Below are 19,413 nucleotides of genomic sequence, written 5' to 3' on the forward strand. Positions count from 1 at the left end.
ATCGGAAACAAGCTCCAGGCTCTGAGCCATCAGCCCAGAGCCCGACGCGGGGCTGGAACTCACGGACCGCGAGATCGTGACCTGAGCCGAAGTCGGACGCTCAACCGACTGCGCCACCCAGGCGCCCCGATATAAATATTTTTAAAAAACTAAACACCCTGTTCATATAGTAAGTAGAGGGAATGAAAGGAGTTTATTAATTGTTAATCCTCTTTACTCCCTCTAGGATATATGCTAACATATATAGAATCACCTATCATTGAAAAACTTATCTAGATCCTTTTTACCATTCTGTTGAAAGAAAAAAAAAAATAAATTGCACACAAAAGTGAATACATAGCCATTTGTTCTCATCTGGATGTTGTCAGAGTTCTCCAGAGAAACAGAACCGATAGGCTATATAGAGATATATAGAAAGAGATTTATTATGAGAGCTTGGCTCATGCAGTGATGGAAACTAAGTCCCACCATCTGCCACCAGCAAGCTGGAGGCCCAGGAAAGCTGATGGTGTAGTGCTAGTTTAAGCCCCAAAGCTGGAGAACCAGGGGAGACAAGGCATGAGTCCGAGTCCACATTCGAAGGCTGAAAACGAGGAGCAAAGAGATCCAAGCACAGACCATAAATGTTCCAGCTCAAAAGACAGTCAATGAAATTGCCCTTCCTCTGCTTTTTTTTTGTCCTATTAAAAGGTTTGCATGATGTACACCTAAATTGTTGAGGGTGATCTTCTTTACTCAGTCTACTAATTTGAATGGTATTCTCTTCCTGGAAAACCCTTACAGACACCAGAAATAATGTTTACCAGCTATTTGGGCACACCAGAGCCCAGTCAAGTTGACATATTAACCATCACAGATATTCTTTGTTTATTTCCACATTCATTTTCTCAACACCACCACCCATTTTTAGAATTGTTCTTTATTTGACACGCCAGAGGATTTTATACCTTGGGGGCAAAGCAACACATTAAGACTTAGGTCGAGGAAGAGCTACGCTTTCTTTTGTAAACAGCAAAAGTGGCAATTGTGAAAGAAAGGTGGGGAAAAAGGACAATATCTTGACTTTGAAGTATATTCTTAGACAATTTTAGAAAAGAATACACACGGAAGTTTAAGATCAGGAAGAATATTCCTAAAAATGAGCTTTCCCAGGAAAACTGGAAAGCCTTTAAGTATTCCCAGGGATATGCTTCTATGTTTGAAGACCTGGAATAAAGGTGGATGGCTTTCCTTAAATCAGAGGAGAGAAGAATAGAAAAGAATGGGTATCCATGCAAATAAACGTGTTGGCTTCACAGCAATCATGGTCTTTTCTGCTTGATGTATTTTCCCACTATTTGTACTAGTACCTTTCTCGTAGCAGGCTTCTTACATTCACATCTCAGCCTAAAAGTCACCTCTTCAAAGAAGCTTCCCTGACCACCCCCTCTTAAGTAGCTACCTAGTCCAATATCCTATATTCTCAGCAGTGAGTTTTTCTCTGATATTTCTTCTTTCCCCTCCATCTCCATCTTTCTTTTTCTCTCATTTTATTATTCACAAGTAGAACGTCTGTTTCTTGCAGAAAACCATTTTACCTGCAAACCTAGGACAGTGCTTAGCCCATAGTTTGATACTCAATACGTATTTGCTGAATTAGCTTAAAAAAAAAAAAAAAAAGAATGTCAAGAAGTTGAGGATATTCCTGTCTGGTAGCTTGCAGTTTCTTTTTGAAGTAAGAGGTTATTTATTGAAAATAAAGGTAGAAATGGTCGGGTGGGCAAGTTGCATAGAGTGAACTTGAAAAGGGTGAGAATGGAAGTGAGCGAGGACAAAGAAGAAAATGAGTTATTGAGCAGCATTTAGGCCCTGGGTCACTAAAGACACAAATTATTGAATCAGTGACAAATAAGAGCATTTGTTTGCTGCTGTTTTGAAATAGATTTTTAATAAATTGAGGTAAGTTTAGTCACATAATATTTATGGTAGACAGAATAATGGCCCCTTAATGATACCCTTATCCTAATCCCTAGAACCTGTGAATATGTTCCTTTATATGACAAAAGGGACTTTTGGAGAAGTGATTAAAGTTTAAGGAAATTGATTATCCGGGATTATGTAGTTGTGCCCAATATAATTACAAAAGTTCTTATTAGTGAAAAGGGGAGGCAGGGGAATCAGAGTCCGAGAAGGAGATATGAAGACAGTGGTGGTCAGAGTGATGGAGGAAGGGGCCACAGGCCAAGAAGTGATGCTGGCCTCTAGAACCTGGAAAAGTCAAAGAAATGAATTCTTCCCTAGAGCCTGAAGAAAAACACAGCCCTGTGCACACCTTGATTTGGGACTTCTGACCTCCAGAACTGCAAGATAAGACATTTTTGTTGTTTTAGGCACTAAGTTTGTGGTAATTTATTACAGCAGCAATAAGAAATTAATACTCCTTCAGTTCTGTGTAGACAGTGGTTCTCAAACTGTAATGTACAGCCATCTGGGATCTCGTTAAAATTCAGTCTCTGATTCAGAAGGTCTGGGTTGGTGAGATGTGAGATTCTGCATATCAAAAAAGTTCCCAGGTGAGGCTGGTGCTACTGGGCCACAGGCCACACTCTGCGTAGGAAAGATCTAGAAGTCAGTGTCAAGACAAAAGAGAGAAAGAGTTATTATAGGCATATCACATGTCTCTTTTTTATTTGTATAGTTTTCCCAAATTTATATAATATGACAGCATGTTATAAATACAAAAATGCTATGAGGCAGATGCTGATACCATTTCATTTTATCGACAAGGAAAATAATATTTGAAAAGGGAAAGCAACTAGCCCAGGCTACATAGCTGATCTAGTGTTACTCAAGGATGAAATGCACAAAGTGTTATTAAAAGTACCAACAGCTGCTATAAACATTGGGGTGCATGTGCCCCTTCAAAACAGCATACGGAAAGAGCCCAAATGTCCATCGATGGATGAATGGATAAAGAAGATGTGGTATGTATATATACACAATGGAGTATTACTCAGCAATCAAGAAGAATGAAATCTTGTCATTTGCAACTACATGATGGAACTAGAGGGTATTATCCTAAAGGAAATTAGTCAGAAAAAGACAAATATCATATGACTTCCCTCATACGAGGACTCTAAACCACAGGAAAGATAAATACAAGGGAAGGGAAGGAAAAATAACATAAAAATAGGGAGAGGGACAAAACATAAAAGACTCTTAAATATGGAGAACAAACACAGGGTTACTGGAGGGGTGGTGGGAGGGGGCATGGGCTAAATGGGTAAAGGGCATTAAAGAATCTACTCCTGGATTCATTGTTGCACTATATGCTAACTAACGTGGATGTAAATTAAAAAAAAAAGTACCAACAGCAATTCTATGGAATTTAACTAACATAGCAACAAAATGAGCTGGAGCTATTACCTGATTTTTCCACTTTGAGACGACCAAAATACTAATCATGCTGCAGATGATCTTGGTTACAATTGTACTATGAGGGAAATGGTTTTGATAGAACAATCCCCACAAAGAAAAAAAATGTAAATTTGAGGCATTTTGTCACATTCCGCCATCTCTCTCTGAAATCTGTATAGATTCAGCACTTATTGAGCACCTGCTATGTGCCAAAATCCCATGCCAGACAGTAGAGAATCAAATATAAATAAGAACATTGTCCTTGCGCTCTGGAATTTTACTATATGACACAAAAAGATAAATAAAAAAAAGCCTATATTTTGATTTATACAATTCTAGAAGTTTGAAAGAGTAAAAGAAAATTGATTAACTCTAGAAAAGTGGATATAAAATACAATGGGTTTCATGTTGCTTCAGAAGCAACCGTATACATTCAAAAAAGTCTATTGAGGTTTTTAAATATATATATATATATATATATATATATATATATATATATATATATACAATTAAAATCACAGATTCAAAACCCTAGTTCTTCCCAAAGTTTTTAAGTCCATATTACAATATTCTTTTTCTATTTTCAGCAATAATTAATTGTCACTTCTAGGGGGCCTGATGCTAAATCCCCATTTTCCTGGAGAGAAATTAAGAGGGCAGAGAAGTAGGGGGACCTTGGGCTTTCCTTGTCTCTCAAACAGCTGTATTGAGGTAAGATCACTAGGAACATCCAGGAAATCAATCTTCAGAGTTGCAGAAGGATCTCCACAGTTGGAGGGAGAATGTGGCAGGTATGAGACTTACTTCAACAAACAAGTCAAAGCACACCTAGTTAAAGGCCCAAACACTACCCACTGCAAACAAGGAGGAGCTCTGCGGTGGGAAAGAGCAGCCAAAAGGAAAAGACAAGTGCACACAACATACACCAGAAACACTTCCTGAAGTGCCAGGCCCTGGACAGTGTATGATCTCTTTTTAATATAGCAGTACTCTCAGGTGCAGGAAACATAACAAAGCTTTTAAAACATGCAAAATAACAGAAATTCAAGTCCCAGATGCACAGAAATCTCCCTTCAAAATAAGCAAAAACAGGTTGACACCATAACATAATGAAACTTGCAAAATACAAGGATAAAGAAAGAATTCTGAAGCAGCTAGAGACAAAAAGGTAATTAACCTACAAGGGTAGCAACAAACCTGTCCATAGAACCTTGGCAGGCCAGAAGGGAGTGGCAAGAAATAATCAATGTGCTGAAAAATATGCAGCCAAGAATTCTTTATCCAGCAAGGCTGTCATTCAGAATAGAAGGAGAGATAAAGATTTTCCCAGACAAACAAAAACTATAGGAGTTTGTGACCACTAAACAGTCTTGCAAGAAATAATAATGGGGACTCTCTGACTGAAGGAGAAAAAAAAAAGACCAAAGCAACAAAGACCACAAAGGAATAGAGAACATCAACAGAAACACCAACTCTACAGGTAACACAATGTACTAAATGCATATCTTTCACTAATTATTCTCAATGTAAATGGACCAAATGCTCCGATCAAAAGACATAGGGTATCTGGATGGATTAATAAACAAGATCCATATACATGCTGCTTACAAGAGACTCATTTTATTTATTTATTTAAAAAAAATATTTTTTCAACGTTTATTTATTTTTTTTTTGGGACAGAGAGAGACAGAGCATGAACGGGGGAGGGGCAGAGAGAGAGGGAGACACAGAATCGGAAACAGGCTCCAGGCTCTGAGCCATCAGCCCAGAGCCCGACGCGGGGCTCGAACTCACAGACCGCGAGATCGTGACCTGGCTGAAGTCGGACGCTTAACCGACTGCGCCACCCAGGCGCCCCCAAGAGACTCATTTTAGACCTAAAGACACCTGCAGATTGAAAGTGAAGGGATAAAGAACCATCTATAATGCTAAAGGATATCAAAAGAAAGCCAGAGTAGCCATACTTATATCACATTAACTGTATTTTATTTTTATTTTTATTTATTAAAAAATTTTTAAAATGTTTATTTTTGAGAGAAAGAAAGAGAGAGAGACAGAACGTGAAGGGGAAGGGGCAGAGAGAGAGAGGGAGACACAGAATCCAAAGCAGGCTCCAGGCTCCAGGCTGTCAGCACAGAGCCTGATGCAGGGCTCGAACTCACAAACCGCGAGATCATGACCTGAGCCGAAATCGGACACTTAACTGACTGAGCCACCCAGCCACCTCACATTAACTAGATTTTAATCCAAAGACTAACAAGAGATGAAAAAGGGCATTATTTCATAATTAAGGGGCCTCTCCATCAAGAATATCTAACAATTGTGAACATTTATGCCTCCAACCCAAGTTGGAGCACCCAAATAAATAAATCAATTAATCACAAACAAAAAGAAACTCATGGATAATAATACCATAGTAGTAGGGGACTTTAACACCGCATGCACAGCAATGGACAGATTAAGCAGAAAATCAACAAGGAAAAATGGCTTTGAATGACAATGAACTAGATGGACTTAACAGATATATTCAGAACATTTCATCATAAAGCAGCAGAATACACATTCTCTTCAAGTGCACATGGAACATTTTTCAGAATAGATTGCATCCTGGGTCACAAATTAGCCAAACAGGTATAAAAAGGTCAAGATCATACCATGCATATTTTCAGATCACTACACTATGAAAGTTGAAATAAACCATAAGAAAAAATTTGGAAAGCCCTCAAATACATGGAGGCTAAAGAACATTCTACTGAAGAATGAAACGGTTAACCAGTATATTAAAGAAGAAATTTAAACTATATGGAAACAAATGAAAATTAAAGCACTACATACAGTCCAAACCCTTTGGATGCAGAACAGGCAGTCCTAAGCAGAAAGTACCTTGCAATTCAGGCCTGTCTCAAGAAGCAAGAGAGGTCCCCAATACACAATATAACCTTACACCCAAAGGAGTTAGAAAAGGAACAGCCAAAAAGCCTTTAGCCAAGAGAAGGGAAATAATAAAGATTACAGTACAAATAAACACTATAGAAACAAACAAACAAAAAAAGTAAACAGGTCAATGCAACTAAGAGATGGTTATTTGAGAGAATAAACAAAATTGATAACCCCCTAGTCAGAGTTGTCAAAAAGAAAAGAGAAAGGACGAAAATACATAAAATAATGAATGAAAGAGGAGAGATCACAACCAACACCACAAAAATACAAAGAATTATAAGAGAATACTATGAGAAATTATATGTCAACAAATTGGGCAATTTGGAAGAAATGGGGAAATTCCTAGAAACTCACACAATAAAAACTGAAACAGGAAGAAGTAGAAAATTGGAACAGACCTATAACCGTTAAAGAAATTGAATAAGTTATCAAAAATCACCCAACAAATAAGAATTCTGGGACATATGACTTCTCAGGGGAATTCTACCAGACATTTAAAGAAGAGTTAATACCTACTCTTCTCACACTGTTCCAAAATAGAAATTGAGGGAAAGCTTCTAAACTCATTCTATGAAGAAAACATTACCTTGATTCCAAAATCAGACCAAGACCCCACGTAAAAGGAGAATTATAGGCCCATATCCCTAATGAACCTGGATGCAAAAATTCTCAACAAGACTGGCAAATCAAATTCAACAGTACATCACCATGACCAACTGTGATTTATTCCTGGGATTCAGGGCTGATTTCATATTTGCAACTCAATCAACATGATACAACATATTAATAAAATAAAGGATAAGAACCACATAATATTCTCAATAGATGTAGAAAAAGCATTTAACAAAATACAGCATCCTTTCTTGATAAAAAAAAAAAAAACAAACCTCAAGAAAGTAGGGATAGAAGGGACACACCTCAAGATCATAAAGGCCTATGTGAAAGACCCATAGCTAATATCCTCCTCAATGGGGAGAAACTGAGAGCTTTCCCCCTAAGGTCAGGAACACGACAGGGATGTACACTCTCATCACTGTTGTTCAACATACTTTTGGAAATCCTAGCCTTAGCAATCAGGCAACAAACGGAAATAATAAAAGGCATACAAATTGGCAAGGAAGAAATCAAACTTTCACTCTTCACATGGCATGATATTATATGTGGAAAACCCAAAAGACCCCATAAAAAAAATACCATTAGAACTCACACATGAATTCAGCAAAGTCATAGGATATAAAATTAGCATAGAGAAATTGGTTGCGTTTCTATACACCAATAATAAAGCAACAGGAAGAGAAATCAAGAAATGGATCCCATTTACAATTGACCAAAAACCATAAGATACTTAGGAATAGACCTAACCAAAGAGGTAAAAGATCTGTATGCTGAAAGCTATAGAAATCTTATGAAAGAAGTGAAGAAGACACAAAGAAATGGAAAAACATTCCATGCTTATGGATCAGAAGAACAAATATCATTAAAATGTTAATACTACCCAAAGCAAATGACACTTTCAAAGCAATCCCCATCAAAATTGCACCAGCATTCTTCACAGAGCTAGGGCAAACAATTCTAAAATTTGTGTGGAACGAGAAAAGACCTTGAACAGCCAAAGTAATGTTGAAAAAGAAAACCAAAACGAGGCATCATAATTCTGGACTTTAAGCTGTATAACAAAGCTATAGTCATCAAGACAGTATGGTACTGGCACAAAAACAGACACATAGATCAATGGAACAGAATAGAGAACCCAGAAATGGACCCACAAATATATAGCCAATATTCTTTGCAAAGCATGAAAGAATATCCAATAGAAAAAAGAGTCTTTTCAGCAAATGCTGTTGGGAAAACTGGACAGCAACGAGTCTTTTCAGCAAATGCTGTTGGGAAAACTGGACAGCAACATGCAGAAGAATGAACATGGACCACTTTCTGACACCATACCCAAAAATAAATTCAAAATGGATGAAAGACCTAAATGTGAGGCAGGAAACCATCAAAATCCTACAGGAGAAACCAGGCAGCAACCTCTTTGACCTTGGCTAGGTGTGATTGTCTCCAGAGGCAAGGGAAACAAAAGCAAACATGCACTATTGGGACCTCGTCAAGATAAAAAGCTTCTGCAAAGGGAAGGAAACAATCAACAAAACTAAAAGGCAACTGAGGGAATGGGAGAAGATATTTGCAAATGACATATTTAATAAAGGGTTAGTACCCAAAATCTATAAAGAACTTATCAAACTCAACACCCAAGAAGCAAATAATCCAGTGACTACATGGGCAGAAGACATGAATAGATAATTTTCTAAAGAAGACATCCAGATGGCTAACAGACACAGGAAAACACTCATCATCAGGGAAATACAAATCAAAACCACAATGAGATACCACCTCACACCTGTCAGAATGGCTAAAATTAACAACTCAAGAAACAGCAGATGTTGGCAAGGATGTGGAGAAAAGGGAACCCTTTTGCACTGCTGGTGAGAATGCAAACTGTTGCAGCCACTTCAGAAAACAATATGAAGTTTCCTCAAAAAATTAAAAATAGAGCTACCCTATGACCCAGCAATTGCACTACTAAATATTTACCTAAAGGATAAAAAAATGCTGATTCAAAGGGTACATGTGCCCCAATGTTTATAGCAGCACTATCAACAATAGCCAAATTATGGAAAGAGCCCAAATGTCCATTCACTGATGATGGATAATTTCTTTTAGCAATACCACACTGTCTTAATTCTCTAATTTATAGTAAGTCTTTTGCCTTTCATACAAACTTTAGAGTTAGATTATCAATATCCACAAAATAGCTTGCTGGGATTTTGATTAGAATTGGTTGAATTTATAGACCTAGTTGGGAAGAATTGATACCTTAATAATATTGAGTCTTTCAATCCATGAACAGAGTATCTATTTACATAAACCTCAATTTAAATGCACTAAATAATGAAAGGAGTTTATTTATTCATAATTGAAAATTGCTAAGATGACATAGCCTTCCTGCATAATTTCATGTAGATGTTCATGATATTATCCTTGGACAAACGGATAGCCCTCTGCCCGGAAGAGGCTAGATCTGCCGTTAGTGGGTTTTTCCTTATGTGTAAATTGACCTCTAGCATTCCAGCCCTCCATCCATCTGCTACCCTGCCCAGACCCTTTGTGCAAGAAATTCTAGCCCTAGTCATATATCCATTTTGATTTGAGCCAGAATAGTTTATGTGCACATTCTCGATATACTATCCTTTTTAAAGTATATTTTTAAATTTTATTTATTTATTTATTTGTTTATTTATTTATTTATTTATTTATTTATTTATTTATTATTTTTGAGAGAGTGCAAGTGAACTAGGGGCAGAGAGAGAGAGAGGGAAAGAGAGAGAAGGTGCCAAGAGAGAGGAAGAGAGAGAGACAGAGAGAGAGTGTGGAGCCAGGAACAAGGCTCAAGCTCACCCAAATTGGGGCTTGAACTCAATGAACTAGGAGATTATGACCAGAGCTGACGTTGGATATTTAATGGACTGAGCCATCCAGGCAGCTCTTTTTTTTTTTTTTTTAAGTTTTAAGAAATTTATATATTTTTGAGAAGGGGGGAGGGGCAGAGAGAGAAGGAGAGAGAGAATTCTGAGCAGGCTTCTTGCTCAGTGTGGAGCGTAATGCAGGGCTGGATCTCACAACCACAAGATCACCACCTGAGTGGATATCAAGCATGGGATGCTTAACTGACTGAGGCACGCAAGCCTCTTGGTACTATTTATGTGTTAATTCACATATTCCACTCCGGATACTAGATATGGGGCAAGGGTGTAGTCAGCTTCCCCAGAAGCCCATGGATTTCCACATGGAAACTGGGTGCTATTCTATGATGCTAGGAAAGCAATTACATATACAACTATAGCATGAAATTGAAGAGGTAGCGACAGATCATTTAGGGTGATGTAAAGTAAATGGATGGGTTTTCCATAGGAATGTTAAGTGATTAGATTTGCATGTTAGAATGCATGGTCCACTTGGAATGGATTGAAGTTTGCATGCCTTGAGGTGGATTACTGAGAAAGCTGTGACAGTGGTCCTAGAAAGAGAAGCTCAAGTCTTTGAGTTGATTGTGGTTGTGGCAGGGAAGAGAGCAGATCTGAAGAATGTTTAGGATTTTAAGAGCACCTTCAAAACGCACTTAGAGGGGCGCCTGGGTGGCTCAGTCGGTTGGGCGTCCGACTTCAGCTCAGGTCACGATCTCACTGTCAGGGAGTTCGAGCCCCGCGTCGGGCTCTGGGCTGATGGCTCAGAGCCTGGAGCCTGCTTCCGATTCTGTGTCTCCCTCTCTCTCTGCCCCTCCCCCGTTCATGCTCTGTCTCTCTCTGTCTCAAAAATAAATAAACATTAAAAAAAAAAAAAGCACTTAGAGTGACTTTCTGGTTTCTCTAACTGACAATCGAATTGGTCAGGGAACAAATAATGTTAGAGCGTGAGGTTGGGGCAGGGTGGGGTGCAGCTGGTGAATTATTTGGAAAATTTTGGATGTGGAATGTCTCCGAGTCAGCCTAGCAGAAATATGAAGTAGGCAAGTGGATTCGGGGACATATTACAGTTAGACTGAGGTCAGAGACAGAGCTCTCACCGTATATAGAGGGTTTAAAACCAAAGACAGCAGTATTCCGGTATGCTAAATTTTTAATACAGAATTGGAGGGGCACCTGGGTCGCTCAGTTGTAAGCGGCCGACTTCTGCTTAGGTCATGGTCTCCCAGCTCCTGAGTTCGAGCCCCATGTTAGACTCTGTGCTGACAGCTCAGAGCCTGGAGCCTGCTTCAGATTCTGTGTCTCCTTCTCTCTCTGCCCCTCCCCCACTCATGCTCTGTCTGTCTCTGTCAAATATAAATAAACATTAAAAAAAGAAAAAAAAAAAAGAACTGGAAGAGAAATTTAAAGCCTGTGTATTATTTATTCCCTAACTTAATTGTTCAGTAAATTGGTTATGGCTGTTACTCTTTAGTGTTGCTAACTTAGTGTCAATCAACCCTTGTTATAATTTTAATGTTCTAAATTGAAGAGCCATTTTGAGTATGATTTTATATAGATGTTTGAAGCAGATGTGCTCCAAATTAACAGTTGCAGTCCAGATTCTTCTGCCCAGCACAGGAAGGGAAGATTAGTAGCACCTTTTCTAATAGTTTCTTTAGAAGGCTTTTTCCTGTATTTATAGAAGTAAAATTTGCTAATGAGTAAGACTTGAAGGCTTGATTTTAAATTCTCCTGAGGATAATCCATGAAACATGGAGATACGCTTTTTTAAAAAATATATATATATATTTATTTATTATGTTTATTTTTGAGAGGGGGAGAGATAGCGTGCAAGTGGGGAAGAAGCAGAGAGAGAGGGAGACACAGAATCTGAACTGGGATCCAGACTCCAAGCTGTCAGCACAGAGCCCAATGCCGGGGCTTGAACTCACAAATCGTGAGATCATGACTTGAGCTGGAGTTGGATGCTTAACTGACTGAGTCACCCAGGTGCCCCGGAGATTCACTTTTTAAACACCTCATTAGTTTTCTAATGCTGCTATAACAAATTACCACAAATTTAGTGTCTTAAAATAACAGCAATATATTCACTTACAGTTCTGGAGCTCAGAAGTCCGAAAACCAATGTGTTAGCAGGAATGTTCCTCCTGGAGGCTCTAGGAAAGACTTAGTGTCCTTGCCCTTGCCACCTTCTAGAATCTTCCTGCATTTCTTGACCCAGACTCCTTCTTCATATTACCTTGGATGATGCTTCTGTCTTCACATCTCTTCCTTTAACATTGACTCTCCTGCCCCCCTCTTTCACTTATAATGACCCTTGTGATTGCATTGGGCCCTCCTAGACAATCCAGAATAATCTGCTTATCTCAAGGACAGCTGATTCTATCTACAGCCATAATTCCCCTTCTCCGTGTAACATATTTTAGGGTTCTGGGAGTTAAAACATGGACACCATTGGAGGCCGTCACGCTGCCTACTATAGTGGGCCTATGTAACCATGACAGACCTTGTGACTCATCCCTTCTGGCCTCAGCTGGTTGGATCAGGATAGATACTTGACATTGGTGGAACAGTCTCTAGTTGTGATGAGTCAAACATCGCTTGGTACTTGAACTGTAAGGTTATATGGAACATGGCCTTGCTCAACCATTTTAGGCCACGTGCATGCTGTTTAGTAAGCAGAAACTAAAGGAAATTATAGACATATGGAGAGAGATAAAAGCAAGAAACATTCCAGAAGACAGACAGATAAAGTAGCTGTGTGATGACTGTTAAATCCCTGTATATGGCTCAGTGTTCTTTGTCTCCAGTCCTTTGAAGTCCATGCCTATCCTGTCTTCAAAGAAAATCATTTTACTTGGACTGTGGGTAGATGTTGTTTCCTTGCATCTACATGTTCCCTAACTGAAATTGTTCATACACAAATGAAGCAACAATAATTAATCATTATTGAGTACTGATTTGAGGAATGGAAAATAAAACTTGGGCTTGAGTTTAGTTTTCCATGCTGCCTAGTCTTCTCCTTCTTATGATCAACATCTCAAATCAATGACAAAGGGCGTTAAATTGATTTCAAAGAGTTTCCTTGCTGGGGACTGAGATGTTCGATGGTCTCTGTCACTTCTGCTGCTGATTAATGCATTTTCAGAGCATCTTGTAGCTTAGGACTTTAAAATACATTTTATTCAGAGCACCTGGGTGGCTCAGTCGGTTGACTGTCCGACTCTTGATTTCAACTCAGGTCATGATCCCAGGGTCATGGGATCAAGCCCCATGTTAGGCTCTGTACTGACTGTGAAGCCTGCTTAAGATTCTCTCTGCCCCTCTCCCCTGCCTGTGCTCGCTTGCTTTCTTTCTTTCTTTCTTTCCCTTTCTCTTTCTTTCTTTCTTTCTTTCTTTCTAAAAAATAAGAAAATATTTTTTTTTTTTTAAATTTTTTTTTTCAACGTTTATTTATTTTTGGGACAGAGAGAGACAGAGCATGAACGGGGGAGGGTCAGAGAGAGAGGGAGACACAGAATCGGAAACAGGCTCCAGGCTCTGAGCCATCAGCCCAGAGCCCGACGCGGGGCTCGAACTCACGGACCGCGAGATCGTGACCTGGCTGAAGTCGGACGCTTAACCGACTGCGCCACCCAGGCGCCCCAAAAATAAGAAAATATTTTTAAAAATTTGCTCACTTATTGCTAAAAAGAAACATTACTGTATTTGGGGACTGGGAATATCAAATTCATACTGTGTATCCCAGCTGACCTGTTATGGTCAATAATATACGACAATCTCAGCTAGAGTTCCCTTCTTTACTTAGTTTATCTAGTGAGAGCCACTCTTCAGCTGCCCTGCCCCTCATGACTGGAATATTCATCTCTGGAAGTTACCTTGAGTTCCTTTTGGACCTGAGAAGTGAGTCAAATTTGGGCATCCAGGCCAATAACTGCAGAACAATGGAACTTAGGCCATTTCGTATAAGGAAATCACTGCCTTGAAGCTGAGGCCCAAAGTGAAAAACATTCACTTTTTAAATTAATTCATTTTATTTTATTTTTTATGTTTATTTTATTTATTTTATTTTTTAATGTTTATTTATTTTTGAGAGAGAGAGAGAGAGAGAGAGAGAGAGAGAGCGCAAGCAGGGGAAGGGCAGAGAGAGAGGGAGACACAGAATACAAAGCGGGTTCCAGGCTCCAAGCTATTAGCACAGAGCCTGACACGGGGCTTGAACCCACAAACTGCGAGATCATGACCTGGGCCAAAGTCGGGCGCTTAACTGACTGAGTCACTCAGGGGCCCCTTTAATGTTTATTTTTGAGAGAGAGACACACGCAGAGAGCATGAGCAGGGGAGGCAGAGAGAGGAGACGCAGAATTCAAAGCAGGCTTCAGACTCCGAGCTGTCAGCACAGAGCCCAACGTGGGCTTGAACTCACAAACTGAGATCATGACCTGAGCTGAAGTTAAACACTTAACTGACTTAGCCACCCAGGTGCCCCTAAATTAATGTTTTAATTAATATTTTGTGAAGGTATAATTTACATATGATAAGTCCACCTGTTTTAATTCCATGATATTTTAGTATATTTACAGAATTATATAACCGTCACCATGATTACATTTTGGAACATTCCACCCATACCTCCAAATGGAACCCATGTCAATTTGTAGTCAGTTCCCATTCCTGCCTCAGCCACAGGCAACTACTTGTCTACTATCTGTCTCTATAAAATGTCCTTTTCTGTACATTTCTTATAAGTAAAATCATAAAAGATGTGGTCATTTTTTAAAAAATTTTTTTTTCAACGTTTATTTATTTTTGGGACAGAGAGAGACAGAGCATGAACGGGGGAGGGGCAGAGAGAGAGGGAGACACAGCATCGGAAACAGGCTCCAGGCTCTGAGCCATCAGCCCAGAGCCCGACGCGGGGCTCGAACTCACGGACCGCGAGATCGTGACCTGGCTGAAGTCGGACGCTTAACCGACTGCGCCACCCAGGCGCCCCTAGATGTGGTCATTTTTTAAATCTGGCTCTTTCACTTCGTGTAATGTTTTTGAGGTTCATCCATATGCTAACGTGTCTGAGCACTTCCTATCTTTTTATTGCTGGGTAGTATTCCACTGCATGGACATATCACATTGTGTTTATCTATATTCAAAAATATTAATTTTTACTATTAGATCATGAAAATGTATTCTAGCTCAGAAAATGCATTGTGAGGAAGCTGCCAGATGTATTCAGATCTAGGGTACCAGGATGGGTTCATGTCTGTCTTTCATTACAGTTAGGGATTCTTGGATTAACATTCTTTCCCTTAAAGTGGGCTCCAAGTTCAGCTCAGTCTAAATCTTCTGGTTGGGAGGCCTGGGGACACCGACTCAGGGCTCAGTTTCTCTGAACTCGCATCTCCACAGCTATGGTAGGTAGAATCCAGCATGTAGGGGTAGGAAAATTCTAGGCCAATAGAAAACAACTCACCCCTTGGCACTCATCTAAGGGGGGCATAAGTATAGCATCTTTGTTGGTAGAAAACAAGAGTTCAGAACACCTAGCGACATAACCTGAAGATATCTAGCTTTTCATGAATGGCAGGCTTCCTCAGTCTTGGTGAATTAACAATTCTTCCTTTTAGTGTTTCTAGGATTTCCCCTGTAAGAGGTCTGGAATTATTGGGATTACATAATGGGCTCTTACAGCCTTTGTCCAACAATTATTGAGCAACTGTTATGTGCTAGGCCATTTGTAGAAATGGTCGATTAAATCCTTGCAGTAATCTTTTTTTAAGTTCTATTTTCTTTTTTTAAAAATTAGTTTTATCTATCTTCTATCTATTTATTTATTTATCTTGAGAGAGAGAGAGAGAGAGAGAGAGAGAGAGAGAGAGAAAGGGACAGAAAACCCCAAGCAGGCTTCATGATGATAGCCCTGACACAGGGCTTGAACCCAGAAATGATGAGATCATGATGTGAGCCGAATCAAGAGTTAGACGCTTAACCGACTGAGCCACTCAGGTACCCCGAATCCTTGCAATACTCTTATAAAGGAGCTACTATTATATTTATTTTACAGATGGAGAAATTGAAGCTAAGAGAGATTGATTTATTTGCCCAAATCACCGAAGCCAAGTCAAGATTTGAACCCACTTGATCTAAGACCCATTCTTCCTATACACAAGCTAGTACAGGTAACTTTTAAAAATGGAGGTGGAATTTAATTTATTATGGTAGAATGGTGACAGAGGAAGTAGAAGATTATTAAAACATGTCTTTCCCAGTTGTTTTAGGGATAGAAAACAGACGGCAGCTTGATAACTATCAGACTCATGGGGGCAGGGTGGAATCAGGGGAAGAGGTGCCCATTTGTTGAGTTTGAGGGTACCCCCAAAGTGATTCTATTAATCTAGGTTCCCCCAATCCATACCATTACTTTGTTCATAGCTTAGCTACATAAATAATTGTAAGGATCAGCTAGTTCTTAAAAGATAGTAATTAATACTTCATTCTGTTATGATGAAAATAGGTCATAAGTGGAAATATAAAATATTAAGCATTTTCCCAGGAACTTAGATATTGTGAAAGTAGGGTCATAGATTCTGAGGCATAGAATTACCTTACCAGTTGCTTTTACCAATAAACTACTTGGCTTTTTAACGTTGATTCACACTTTTTCCTCTGCCCAAATACTTTTCTCACACATTTTGCTTGTTTGAAACCTTCTCAACCTCTATTTCTCATCATGGATGTTAGGCCTTTGGAGAAAACTTCCCTGATCACCCACTTTAAAACAGGTTAGTCCCATTTTTAAAGCAGCTGTTTTTAATCTCCGCATCACGCTCACAGTTTGCAATTATATGGTTTATTTATTGACTTCCTCACAGTGTGTCCTACCTCATTCCATTAGGCTGTAAATTCCCTGAGGGCAGGGAACAGGCCTATTTTAATCACCACTATAGAACCACCTGCTAGTGTAGTGCTGGGCATTTAAAGAATTTCAATGAAAAAAAATTGTAACTAGATGAGGTGATGGATGGTAACTAAACGTATTGTGGTAATCATTTTGCAATATATGCTGTATACACATTTATATAGCATTGTGTGTCAATTATATCTCAATAAAACTGAGATGAATTTATTATAAATTAATAATATAATTAAATATATGTTACATATATAACATAATTTATATATATATAATTTTTATATAATGTAATTAATCATAATAGAAAATAATATAAATTAATAATATAAAATTCATTTATATTAAAAGTAAAACAAAGTGCTACCACTAGTAAAACAAACAGGTCACGCTTCAAACTATGCCTTTAAAGCCTACTCTCGGGGTGCCTGGGTGGCTCAGTCGGTTGAGCGTCCGACTCCAGCTCAGGTCACGATCTCGCGGTCCGTGAGTTCGAGCCCCGCATCAGGCTCTGGGCTGACAGCTCAGAGCCTGGCAGGCTCCAGGCTCTGTGTCTCCCTCTGTCTCTGTCTCAAAAATAAATAAATGTTAAAAAAAAAAAAAATTTTAAAGCCTACCTTCAAGCTCCTTAAATATTGAAAGGAGTTTCCACGTTGTGGGAGTTAACACATTTTGTAGGCCACTAGACCACTTCCAACTGCACTCAGCCACTTCAGTCTGGCAGTCGAAATTGATCCAGTTGGAACCTTTCTAAGTTGTCATCATTACTGAGACCCATAAAGCCGTTGTCTTGATGAAGACAAGTTAGCACACCCTGCACTTTTCTCTCCAGGCACCTCAGATCCAACAACTCAGGAAAATCCACAGAAGGGACCTTGCAAATTGTAGAAATTATTCAACTGCTTAACAGCTATTTTAATTGTTTTTGCCTTTTTTTTTTTTTTTTTAGATTTTGCACCTGCATCTGCCTTAACTGAAGTCCCGGGAGTTTTAGGAGGACAGGAAGAAATGCCTAGAAAATGTTGACTCAATGAGCCCTAAAGAGCCAAATAGCTCTGGCAGTCTTTCATAGAGTATCATAGGCAAGGAAAGACAGACTTCAAATCAGTTTTCTTTTCCTGCCTCCCTAATCTCTGAGGAAGTATTTAAAGTGTAGTAGTGATACTGATAAATTAATTTCCAGTAAACATTATAATCATCCTGCCTAGACATTCTGATGATAGCTCTTTCTCTACTGTTACCAGAAAACCTAGTTACATTGTTGAGAGTAAAATTTTCCCACTCTTCAGCCGGTACCCTCAAGTCACGTTTTTTTTTTTTTTTTTTAATTTTTTTTTTCAACGTTTATTTATTTTTGGGACAGAGAGAGACAGAGCATGAACGGGGGAGGGGCAGAGAGAGAGGGAGACACAGAATCGGAAACAGGCTCCAGGCTCTGAGCCATCAGCCCAGAGCCCGACGCGGGGCTCGAACTCACGGACCGTGAGATCGTGACCTGGCTGAAGTCGGACGCTTAACCGACTGCGCCACCCAGGCGCCCCCTCAAGTCACGTTTGTACAGCTGAAGCTCCCACACAGGTGAGTGAAATAAAATCTCCCACAGGCCTTTTCCTGCTCTTCCGAGGAAAATGAAGCTGATGCAAAGTTCTACACTGAAACCACTGCTTTGTGCTGTGAAAAGAAAGGAAAAGGAAAACCCAGCAAGCAGCCATTTTCTAGTGAAGTTAAAGTACTTGAGGGCAATTCTCTGAAAAGATCTTCAGTAAGAGATGTGAGTTTTAAACTTCTTTTGGATTCCTTGTGATCAGAACAAGTTCCTCTTAATTTCTGGGTGAAAGTGCAAAGGTCTAAGGCGTTTGTTTCATAAAGAGCAAGCAAGCATTGCCCCTAAACTGAAATATTTATTTTTTCTCCTCTTTGGGTCTTTTTTGCTCTTTTTCCATTGTTAAAAGGAAAACCACAGGATCAAAATGGAGTCATTTATATTAAGGTTCCATGTCAGCCAAACAAAACTTAATACTAAACTTATTTGAGGCTTGGGTGCCTGGGTGGCTTAGTTGGTTGAGGGTTGACCCTTGGTTTCAGCTCAGGTCATGATTTCACAGTTTGTGGGATCCACCCCTGTGTGGGGCTCCACATTGTCAGTGTGGAACCTCCTTGGGATTCTCTCTCCCTCTCTCTCTGCTTCTCCCCTGCTCACTCTCTCTCTAAATAGATAAACTTAAAAAAAAAATAAATTGAGGCTTTAGCTTCTTCTGCAATGTAACCTTTAAACAGATAACCTGAAATTTCCTGGTCAGCACTTGGAGGTAATTCACTGATAGATCTCTTCTTTTTTGCTTTAGGTGACCTTGACTAAAACAACACATTCTTTGCTAATAATTTCTTTTTTTCTTCTGTTCCCTCTCTTCCTTTAAAAACTTCTCCTTTTCTGCAGTTTGATGGAGCTCCTTTCTATTTGCTAGATGAGATGCTGTCTAATTCATGAGTCATTGAATAAAGTCAATTTAATCTTTAAATTTAATTCAATGAATTTTCTTTAATACCATATTGTAATAATTAGACTGGCTCTTAAATTCGAAGAGAAAATGCTGACCCTTAGAATTCAATGTAAAAGCATCTTTAATATATATTAAGGAGCAGTGT

General features: G+C 39.1%; 1 long non-coding RNA gene across 1 annotated transcript in view; it reads left to right on the plus strand.

The window, feature by feature from the left end:
• LOC147572726 (uncharacterized) overlaps positions 1-16,744 on the plus strand; it is a 99,538-nt gene extending 82,794 nt beyond the window's left edge. Inside the window, exon 3 of the long non-coding RNA XR_015245815.1 lies at positions 15,922-16,744. This is a non-coding gene — a long non-coding RNA (uncharacterized LOC147572726). The remainder of the gene's footprint in view (positions 1-15,921) is intronic.
• The last annotated feature ends 2,669 nt before the right edge of the window (positions 16,745-19,413 follow it).

Source organism: Puma concolor, chromosome E4 (genome assembly GCF_028749965.1).
Source record: "Puma concolor isolate L17-30 chromosome E4, mPumCon1.1.hap2, whole genome shotgun sequence".
Lineage (NCBI taxonomy): Eukaryota > Metazoa > Chordata > Mammalia > Carnivora > Felidae > Puma > Puma concolor.